A 12,128-nucleotide genomic window follows, 5' to 3' on the forward strand; every position below is an offset into this window, starting at 1 on the left:
TGGCGGCCCCTGAAGAGATCATTCCGGGGAAAACCCTAACTGTCATCGGGATTGGGGGCATCAGCTGTCCCTTGCCAATGGCCGCCCGGGTTTATATAGATTGGGGTGCTGGGAGTGGGGTGAAGGAAGTGGGGGTCTCTGCAAACCTGCCCACTGATGTTTTGTTGGGGACTGATTTGGGGAGGATGGTTGCATACTACATCCCTGACACCCCTCCCCAATCTTATAATAATGGTAATGCTAACCCTGATGATGATGAGGATGATGATGGAAAATTGAATGTGTTACCTGACAATGCTTTATTGAGTAATGATGCATCTGATAACCATTTTTTCCCTAGGAATGATGATGAAAATGATGTAAATGTGCCAACTGAACCTGATAACCATTTTTCTGCAAAGTTTGATGTGTCCACAGGTGCAGGAGTGCTCAGCCACATCACTCCGCGTGGTGGGATGTGTTATGACCTGGTGGTTAGGAGCACCCGAAGTGACCTGATGGTTAAAATAGAAAACCTGGGACAAGCTCTGAGGAAGTGGTAACTCTACTGACCGCAATCCCTAATCCTATCACACACACTAGAAATAGCCGTGGAGCGTACCTAACTCTCCCTAGACGCCTCTTCACAGCCTAAGCCTAAGAGCTAACTACCCCTAAAGATAGAAATAGTAGCCTACCTTGCCTCAGAGAAATTCCCCAAAGTAAAGGTAGCCCCCCACAAATATTAACTGTGAGTTAAGAGGGAAGTGACAAACACAGGAATGAAACAGATTTTAGCAAAGGAGGCCGAATCTTCTCTAGAAAGACAGAGGATAGGAAAGGGAACTATGCGGTCAGTATAAAAAACTACAAAAACCACGCAGAGTGTGCAAAAAGACCTACACACCGACTCACGGTGTGGAGGTGCAGCTCTGCACCCCCAGAGCTTCCAGCTAGCAAGGAAATATCATAATAGCAGGCTGGACTGAAACATAGCATGTACTGAAAAATATATTCAAAAACCAATGAACAGCAAATGACTAGCAAGGACTTAGCTTCTGCTGGAGTAGTCAGGTCATCTGAGAATTCCAAGAGAGATCTGAACCAGTACTGAGACATTGACAGCTGGCATGAACTAACGACCTGGGCAGAGTTAAATAGGGAAGCGAGCAGAAGCAATAAACGAGGGCAGCTGAGAAAGCCAACCTCAAAGATCAGCAGTTCCACTCAAAGCCACCAGAGGGTGTCCAAGGACAGAACTCACCAAAGTACCATTCACGACCACAGGAGGGAGCCCAAGAACGGAATTCACAACAGGGATGGCTGAGGAACCCCTAACAGGAGCAAGCGTCGATGCTCAAGAAAATGGGGAGGTGCATGGTAACCGTCAGGAAGGTGATGCCATGCAATTGACCAGTGCCACAGAGGAAGGTAACTGGACCATAAGTAGCACTGCTCCTGAGGTAATGGGGATGGATGTGGAGGTAGCACCCATAGCAGCGCCGGCTGATGGGTCTGTGGAAATCCTCGGGGAGACAGCCTACGTAACTGCTGTCACCCGCAGTCAGAGAGCCCGAAACGCACATAACGTTCTGCCTTCCAGACCCTCCTCAGTCATCATTGTGACTGAACCAGAGTTGGACCCAGAGCAGGCCCCAGAGGGTTCCCGTGGGGAAGGGACCCTGACATCGCTTCTGGCTTTCCCTAGCCAGAAGTTTCAGGCCGCTCTCCGCGCAGATGCGAGCCTAGAGAATTTGAGACAACTTGCCGAGACGCCCTCCTCTGTGACTGATAAGGAGAGGGTGTTCGGGGAACGAGGGAGGTTGTACCGGGAGACAGTACCCGGAAAATCGCCAAAAGAGTGGTTGAGGGAAAGACAGCTGGTAGTCCCGCAGCAATCCTGGAGTGAGTTGTTGCGGATTGCCCATGAGATCCCGCTCGCTGGACACTTGGGGATCAGCAAAACTAAGGCCCGGCTGTCTCAACACTTCTATTGGCCCAAGATGGGGACAGATGTGTCAAACTACTGCCGCTCCTGTGTCACCTGTCAAAGAGTGGGGAAGGCGGGGCCTGCTCTTAAGGCTCCCCTGATCCCTTTGCCAGTGATAGAGAAGCCTTTCCAGAGGATTGCGGTGGACATTGTGGGCCCGCTGGCCATCCCCAACAGATCTGGAAAGCAATACATCCTTACTGTGGTAGACTACGCTACTCCGTACCCAGAAGCAGTAGCTCTGTCATCAACTAGTGCAGATAAGGTGGCGGATGCACTGGTGGATATCATTTCATGTGTAGGATTTCCCAGGGAGATGCTTACTGATCAAGGGACACAATTCATGTCTCGCCTAACGGAGGCTCTCTGTAAGAGAATTCAGGTGAAGCGTCTGGTATCGAGTGCGTATCACCCACAGACCAATGGCTTGTGTGAGCGCTTCAATGGTACCCTCAAACAGATGCTACGCATGCTGGTTGAGAACCAAGGGCGCGACTGGGAGCGGTACCTCCTACACCTCCTGTTCTCTTACCGAGAGGTTCCGCAGGCCTCGACGGGGTTCTCCCCCTTCGAGCTCCTGTACAGCAGGCGAGTCCGGGGACCGCTTGGGTTGGTATGGGAATCCTGTGAAGAGGAGCCAAACCCTTCTAAAGTGTCCATAGTAGAGTATGTCATGCGCTTCCGTGACAAGATGCAGACCTTGACGCGGTTGGTACATGACAACATGATGCAGGCTCAGGCTGACCAGAAGCACTGTTACGACCAGAACGCCCAGGAGCGTACCTACCACATGGGTCAAAAGATGTGGGTGATGGTCCCCTTACCAAAGGATAAGCTTCAGGCAGCCTGGGAAGGCCCATATGTTGTCCACCAGCAGCTCAACCCGGGCACCTACGTGGTCACGCTTGACCACGCTTGGGTAGGCGAAAGGCCTTTCACATCAACATGGTGTGAAGGCTCATCACAAATGTGAACCTTTCGTCCTAACGGTCTGCAGCCTGATCGAAGATGGGGTGAAAGATCCCTTCCTGAACATGCTGGCTCAAGCAAAGGCCAGTGGGTCCATTGAGGACGTGGAGGTAAGCGTCTCGCTAAACCGAACCCCAGCCGTTGCAGTTGCAGACCAAGCTGGAACCTTTCCGGGCCGTGTTCTTCAACCGACCTGGAAGGACTGAGTTAGCGGTCCACGAGGTGAACACTGGGAATCATGCCCCACTACGGCGCACACCCTATCGAATCTCCGACGTGGTGCAGCATGTTATGCACCAGGAGACTGATGAGATGTTACAGCAGGGGTTGATTCAGTGGTCAAAGAGCGCATGGGCCTCACTTGTAGTCTTCGTGCCAAAGAAGTATCAGACCACCCGATTCTGCGTGGACTACAGGGGGCTCAATGCCATCACAGCCTCTGATGTGCACCCATTGCCACACATCGAGGAGCTGCTTGAGAGGTTAGCTGGCGCAGAATATCTGACCATAATGGATCTGAGCCGAGGATACTGGCAGATTCCCCTGAGCCTTGAGGCGCAGGAGAAGTCTGCCTTTATCACACCCTTTGGACTGTATAAGTCCACGGTCATGCCCTTCGGCATGAAGAATGCCCTTGCCACTTTCTAGCGGATGGTCAACCACCTGCTTCAGGGACTGGAGAAGTACGCGGTGGCGTACTTGGATGACATTGCCATCTTTAGTTCCTCCTGCAGCATCTCGAGGAGGTGTGTAATAATTATAGGGGATAATTCAGGAGACTCTTTGCATGGAACAAGACAACAGGACACAGTTTTATAAGTGGTAAAGTTTATATTATCACACGGTGATTCAAGCAGGTGCAGAGAGAAACTCAAGTCCACAACACTTGGTGCAAATAATAAACGCAGCTTAGCAGTCAATAGGAAACTTCAGAGGTAGATGCAAACAAACGGAAAGTCTATGAAGCACAGTTATTCTTGAGGAAACTTGACACGAATAGATCCTTGACTTAGTCCAGACACAGATAGATATGCTATTAGGTAGTTCAAATCATATCTTAGCTCAACCAGGAAGGCCTGGTTAATAGTCTCAGGTTTTGCAGAGCAGAAACAGCTTACATGTCCAGCAAATGCAGATGGAAGTAACACGAGCAGCAGATGAAGGAGGATTACTGAACACTGGTGTATGCAGCAGGAACTCAGAGCAGAGTGGCAGGATCTCCAACACAGGTTCACAGGAGCAGGTGCAAGTGCAAGGCCAGGGAGTAATCAGGAGCTGGATGCAAAGCAGAATAATCTAGCACAGACTGAAGGCTGGGGTGGAGTTTTATAGCAGGAAGACAAGTGCACATGAGACCAAAGACGCCATGTTGGAAAAGGGCAGTAATGCACAAAAGGTAATAAAAAATGTTCAGAGTCCTGACATTACTCCCTCCTTAGAAGCGGCCTCAGGACGATCCTGGACCTAGTTTCTCAGGGAATCTCTGATGAAAACGAGAAATCTTTTGTTGGGCATTGATGTTTTCCACAGGTTCCCAAGAGTCTTCCTCAGGGGGATATCCCTGCCATCTTATCAGATTTTGGAGCCGATTCCTGCGAATCCTGGAATCAATAATTTCCTCCACCACAAATTGTTTTTGCCCATCAATCACCACAGGCTGCGGAGGTGGCACAACACGTCCCTGGAAGGTATTAGGAGATACAGGCTTTAGTAAAGATACATGAAAAACTGGGTGTACCTTCATTGTCCTAGGCAGCTTCAGCCGGCAGGCCACAGAGCTCACAATACCGTTGATCTTGAAAGGGCCAATGAATTTCTGTCCAAGCTTTTGTGAAGGAACATTTAACTTCAGATTCTTAGTTGCTAACCACACGGAATCTCCTACCTTGAACATGGGTGCAGGTTTACGGAATCTATCAGCCGATCTCTTATAACGTTCTTGAGCCGTGGTCAGGGATTCCTTCAGAACCTCCAGATTTTGTCTCATCGCAGTCAGCCTTTCCTCCACTGCTGGAACCGGAGAATTAATTGGAGACCTAGGTAAAATACACGGATGATAACCCAGATTGGCAAAGAAAGGTGTAAATTTAGTGGAGGCGCTCTGAGAATTATTATATGAAAATTCGGCTAACGGCAGCAACTCCAACCAATCATCCTGGAGATGGCTGACATAGCATCTTAGATATTGTTCCAGCGTCTGGTTGGTACGCTCAGTCTGACCATTTGTCTGGGGATTTTAAGCAGAAGAGAGACAGACATTAATATTGAGTGCAGAGCAAAACCCCTTCCAGAATCTTGAAGTGAACTGTACTCCACGGTCAGAGATGATCTCATCCGGCACCCCATGCAACCGAAAGACATTCTGTATAACCAAGTTCACTGTATCTTTAGCAGAGGGGAGACCGGTGCATGGAATAAAATGAGCAGCCTTAGTCACGCGATCAACTACCACCATGATTGTATTCATGCCCCCCGATGTAGGCAGCTCCACAATAAAGTCCATTGATATAGACCCCCAAGGGTGGGATGGAACAGGTAATGGTTGTAGAAGACCCGTAGGTGCCACATGAGGAGTCTTGTAACGGGTTCATACCTCGCAAGAGAGAACATAGTCCTTGGTATCCTTCAGGCAAGTTGCCCACCAGAAGAATCGGCTCAGGAACTCTTGTGTCTTCTGTACCCCCCTGTGACCAGCCAACTTGGAGTCATGTACCAACTTGAGGATCTGCAGACGGACGACCTCTGGGACGTAGATACGTCGATCTCTGAACCACATGCCACCCTTAAAGATAAGATTAATATCCACAGGTGGGTTGGCCAGAAATACATCACCTTCATAGGCCTCCCTGCACTCCTTCCACAAGTCCTGATCGTGGATAACTCCGATGAAATTGGTATAAGGTAGAATGGTCTTGGATGGGGCTCCAGGTACGGAATCCGCAGCATGGGTTCGGGATAAAGCATCAGCCTTCCCATTACGAGAACCTGGACGGTATGAGATAACAAAGTTAAATTAATTTAAGAATAAGTTCCAACGAGCCTGACGAGGAGAAAGACATCTAGTGTATCTAAGGAACTCTAGATTGCGATGGTCAGTTAGCACTATGATCTGTTGTGCAGCTCCTTGCACATGATGCCTCCATTCTTTGAAAGCCGCAATAATAGCCAGCAATTCCTTGTCTCCCACGTCGTAATTCTTCTCTGCTGAGGTTAGTCTATGGGAAAAGAAAGCACAAGGATGTAGCAGACCCTTCTCTCCAGTTCTTTGGGAGAGAATAGCCCCCAAAGCATTATCAGAAGCGTCCACCTCCACAATGAAAGGAAGTGTTGGATCTGGGTGTATCAACAGCGGTGCTGATGTGAAACAGATCTTCAGCCGATCAAAAGCTTCTTGAGCCTGTGATGACCACTTAAAGGGCTTTTCCTTCTTTGTCAAGGAAGTAATGGGATGGACAATATCAGAAAAATTTCGAATGAAGCGTCTGTAGAAATTTGTAAAACCAATAAAACGTTGGACCTCCTTAACATTCTTGGGTACCGGCCAGTCAAGGATAGCCTGAATCTTACCAGATTCCATGTTCAGCCCCTGGGGAGAGATGATATAACCCAAGAACTGTATCTCAGAACGATGGAACTTGCATTTCTCCGGCTTGATATACAGTTGGTTCTCTTTCAGATGTCTTAAAACAGTTTTGACATGTTCTTCATGTTCCTGTAGAGAGTCAGAAAAGATTAGTATATCGTCCAAATAGATCACCACAAACTGGTCCAACAAATCTCTGAAGATGTCATTAACAAGGTGTTGAAATGCTGCAGGGGCGTTACAAAGCCCGAAGGGCATCACAAGAGATTCAAAGTGTCCATACCGGCATCTGAATGCTGTCTTCCACTCATCCCCTGGACAAATACGCACCAAATTATAAGCCCCACGAAGATCCAGCTTAGAGAACACCTTAGCATGGCGGACTCTTTCCAGTAATTCGGGAATCAGAGGCAAAGGGTAACGGTTTCGTACGATTACCTTATTGAGTTCCCGATAGTCAACACAGGGTCTCAGGGTCCCATCCTTCTTCTTTACAAAAAAAATGGGTGCCCCTGCAGGTGAGGAAGAAGGACGTATGAAGCCTTTGGCCAGATTTTCATCAATATACTCCTTTAAGGCTTGAAGCTCAGGTGCCTCCAAAGGATATACGTGACCAAAAGGAATATCTGCTCCAGGAAGCAACTCAATAGAACAGTCATAATGCCTGTGTGGAGGAAGTTGATCTGCATTCTTCTTGTCACAGAGGTCAGAGAACTCTTTATATGCTGGAGGTAAAGAAGATACCTGTACATGTGGTTCCGTAGCCGTGGACTCAGGGACAGCTTCTGTTAACGCTGAGTTGCTCCTTGTTGGAAAGATAATCTCCTTTGTCTCCCAGTTGATAATTGGGTTCTGAGAACGCAACCAAGGAATGCCTAAAATCACAGGAAAATGAGGAGAAGAAATTAGCAAGAAAGAAAGTTGCTCCTGATGATTAGGCTCCAACAAAATTTCAAGGGGTACGGTCTCCTGATCCACAGGCCCAGAGATTAAAGGTGACCCATCCACTGTTTCCATGGTAATTGGAGAGGCTCTTTGATGAATTTTAATACCATGTTCCTTGGCAAATGCGATATCCATGAAATTGCCACCTGCACCAGAGTCAATCATAGCTGAACTGGAAATCCACTTTCCTGAACACAGGATCTTAATAGGGACAGAACAGTGAGAGTTCTTTTCCTTCAGCTCCTTGGGGTGTGAAGTCATAGAAAGTGAATGGAATACAGTGTTTAAAGGCAGGCTACATTCAGAGATGTCAGATTCATGATCACAGTTGTCATACTCCCCCACTTTCCGAGATGTTTTACCTGCAATCTCTTTGGAAGGAAGGGAAAAGTTAGAAATAAGGTTATATGCAGCAAATTTCTCCTGCCTACGCTCAGTAAGGCGAATGTCTATGCGCACACAATGCTGTATAAATGTCTCTAGTTCTTGTGTTGACTCTGAGCGAGCTAGTTCATCTTTTATAATACCAGACAGACCCCTTTTAAAAATAGGCAATTGTGCATAACTGTCCCAATTGGTATCTACCGCCAATCTCCTGAATTCAGTGGCATACTCAATAACAGAACGTTTAGCCTGGCGTAAAGACAACAAAGCAGATTCAGCATTTGCACGGCGATTAGGGTCATCAAACATTAATGCCATAGTGGCCAAGAAATCATCCAAGTCATTTAACCGTGGGTCACGAGACTCAATCATCAGATTCGCCCAGGCGAGCGCTCGTGAGGTCAGTAGCATTATTACACACAATACTTTGGATCTATCAGTAGGAAAACAGTCATCACGCACATCAAAATATAGCATACATTGATTCACAAAGCCACAAAATTTGTCGCGATCACTATTAAATCTGAATGGGGGCAACTTAGGTGGGCTAGCTGGTGGCGGTTGCTCAGAGGGTAAAGTCACTTGTGCAGCTATTTGCGTGCTTATGTCCTGAAAAGCCCGTCCATACTGGGACTCTATGCCAGCAAGTTTGTTTTCCTGGGCTGCCATGCGATTGCTTAAGTCCTGCAAAGTTTGTCCAAACACTTGTTGTGTTCAAAGCTTCCAAACTTCTTTTGCAGACCTTCCACATCTTTCTGCAGTGATCTAATTATGGAAAACACCTGCTCTAATCTGCTCTCTGCAGTCATTGTTCCAGCAGTCTCCTTTTTTTTATGGCTAGATTATCCTGTAATAATTATAGGGGATAATTCAGGAGACTCTTTGCTTGGAACAAGACAACAGGACACAGTTTTATAAGTGGTAAAGTTTATATCATCACACGGTGATTCAAGCAGGTGCAGAGAGAAACTCAAGTCCACAACACTTGGTGCAAATAATAAACGCAGCTTAGCAGTCAATAGGAAACTTCAGAGGTAGATGCAAACAAACGGAAAGTCTATGAAGCACAGTTATTCTTGAGGAAACTTGACACGAATAGATCCTTGACTTAGTCCAGACACAGATAGATATGCTATTAGGCAGTTCAAATCATACCTTAGCTCAACCAGGGAGGCCTGGTTAATAGTCTCAGGTGTTGCAGAGCAGAAACAGCTTACATGTCCAGCAAATGCAGATGGAAGTAACACGAGCAGCAGATGAAGGAGGATTACTGAACACTGGTGTATGCAGCAGGAACTCAGAGCAGAGTGGCAGGATCTCCAACACAGGTTCACAGGAGCAGGTGCAGGTGCAAGGCCAGGGAGTAATCAGGAGCTGGATGCAAAGCAGAATAATCTAGCACAAACTGAAGGCTGGGGTGGAGTTTTATAGCAGGAAGACAAGTGCACATGAGACCAAAGACGTCATGTTGGAAAAGGGCAGTAATGCACAAAAGGTAAGAAATGTTCAGAGTCCTGACAAGGTGCTCAGGGGAATTCAACGAGCCGGACTGACTATCAAGCCGGGAAAGTGCCAGATGGGCATGAGTGAGGTCCACTACCTGGGGCACCAGGTAGGCATGGGCACTCTAAAGCCAGAGCCTGAGAAAGTGGAAGTGATCGTGAACTGGCCCACCCCCAGGACCAAGAAACAGGTGATGTCCTTCCTGGGCACTGCAGGGTACTATAGGCGCTTCGTACAGAACTATAGTAGCCTGGCAAAACCCTTGACGGACCTCACCAGGAAGAAGCTATCCCACATCGTCAACTGGACCGACGGCTGTGAGGGGGCCTTCCAGGCATTGAAAACAGCACTGTGCAATGCCCCTGTGCCAAAGAAGGATCGGACCACCCTGTTCTGCGTGGACTACAGGGAGCTCAATGCCATCACAGCCTCTGATGTGCACCCAATGCCACACATCGAGGAGCTGCTTGAGAGGTTAGCTGGCGCAGAATATCTGACCATAATGGATCTGAGTCGAGGATACTGGCAGATTCCCCTGAGCCCCGAGGCACAGGGGAAGTCCGCCTTTATCACACACTTTGGACTGTATAAGTCCACGGTCATGCGCTTTGGCATGAAGAATGCCCCTGCCACTTTCCAGCGGATGGTCAACCACCTGCTTCAGGGACTGGAGAAGTACGCGGTGACGTACTTGGATGGCATTGCCATCTTCAGTTCCTCCTGGGATGAACATCTGCAGCATCTCAAGGAGGTGCTCAGGCAAATTCAATGAGCTGGACTGACTATCAAGCCGGGAAAGTGCCAGATGGGCATGAGTGAGGTCAACTACCTGGGGCACCGGGTAGGCACGGGCACCCTAAAACCAGAGCCTGAGAAAGTGGAAGCGATCGTGAACTGGCCCACTCCAGGACCAAGAAACAGGTGATGTCCTTCCTGGGCACTGCAGGGTACTATAGGCGCTTCGTTCAGCACTATAGTAGCCTGGCAAAACTCTTGACGGACCTCACCAGGAAGAAGCTACCCCACATTGTCAACTGGACTGACGGTTGTGAGGGGGCCTTCCAGGTGTTGAAAACAGCACTGTGCAATGCCCCTGTGTTGAAAGCAGTCGACAGTATTCGACCATTCTTGGTGCAGACCGACGCCAGCAAGTTTGGGCTCGGTACTATGCTCAGCCAAGTTGACTCGGAGGACCAAGAGCACCCCATGTTGTACCTGAGCCGTAAACTTCTGCTGAGGGAAGTGGCCTACTCCACCGTCGAAAAGGAGTGCCTGGACATAGTCTGGGCCCTGCAATGCTTGAAGCCCTACTTGTACGGTCGCACCTTTACTGTGGTGACTGACCACAACTCTCTGCGCTGGCTACAAGCCATGTGTGGGACCAACGGAAGGTTGCTGTGCTGGAGCCTTGCCCTCCAGCAGTTTGACTTCACCATCGAACACAAAACAGGCAGGGAGCATGGCATTGCGGATGGGTTATCCCGCCGGGGTGATCTGTTGTGAATTCCGTTCTCGGGCTCCCTCCTGTGGTCGTGAATGGTACTTTGGTGAGTTCTGTCCTTGGAAACCCTCTGGTGGCTTTAAGTGGAACTGCTGATCTTTGAGGTTGGCTTTCTCAGCTGCCCTCGTTTATTGCTGCTGCTGGCTTCCCTATTAAACTCTGCCCAGGTCGTTAGTTCATGCCAGCTGTCAATGTCTCAGTACTGGTTCAGATCTCTCTTGGATTTCTCAGATGACCTGTCTACTCCAGCAGAAGCTAAGTCCTCGCTAGTCCGCTTGCTGTTCATTGGTTTTTGAATATATTTCTCAGTACATGCTATGTTTCTAGTCCAGCTTGCTATTATGATATTTCCTTGCTAGCTGGAAGCTCTGGGGGTGCAGAGCTGCACCTCCACACCGTGAGTCAGTGTGGAGGTCTTTTTGCACACTCTGCGTGGTTTTTGTAGTTTTTAATACTGACCGCATAGTTCCCTTTCCTATCCTCTGTCTGTCTAAAGAAGATTCGGCCTCCTTTGCTAAAATCTGTTTCATTCCTGTGTTTGTTACTTCCTCTTAACTCACAGTCAATATTTGTGGGGGGCTACCTTTACTTTGGGGAATTTCTCTGAGGCAAGGTAGGCTGCTATTTCTATCTTTAGGGGTAGTTAATTCTTAGGCTGTGAAGAGGCGTCTAGGGAGAGTTAGGTACGCTCCACGGCTATTTCTAGTGTGTGTGATAGGATTAGGGATTGCGGTCAGTAGAGTTACCACTTCCTCAGAGCTTGTCCCAGGTTTTTCCATTTTAACCATCAGGTCATTTCGGGTGCTCCTAACCACCAGGTCCATAACAGTGATCCTGCTGAAGTGCGCATGGTGGACTACCAAGAGGTTCTGCCTCCGTGGCGCACACCAGATGGGGAGGTGTGACGATAATGTATAATATGATTTTTATTTTCACTTGTTATCACACACGCTGTGGGCTAGTCTGACCCCCCTCTCTTAGCTTCTTCTTCTCTGTGTGTGTGTGAATCCCAAACTTCTCATTCCCTCCTCCCAAAAGAATGTTTATGGCCCCTGCAGCTGCAGTAGACAATTCTCCGATCTAGTACCAGCTGAAGCTGGTATAGTCTCTCGCAAGAGACATGAGGTTCTTTGTTCTATTATAGTGAGATATTGGGCCACCGATTTGGGCTAGGAAAATAAGGAGTACATATTGCAAATTTCCATTGGTAAATCTGTCAATCACTGTAAGCGCTAGCAGCTAAACGCAACGAGTAGAAAGTGCTGATTTCTCCT

The sequence above is a fragment of the Ranitomeya variabilis genome, chromosome 2 (assembly GCF_051348905.1).
Source record: "Ranitomeya variabilis isolate aRanVar5 chromosome 2, aRanVar5.hap1, whole genome shotgun sequence".
Taxonomy (NCBI): Eukaryota; Metazoa; Chordata; class Amphibia; order Anura; family Dendrobatidae; genus Ranitomeya; species Ranitomeya variabilis.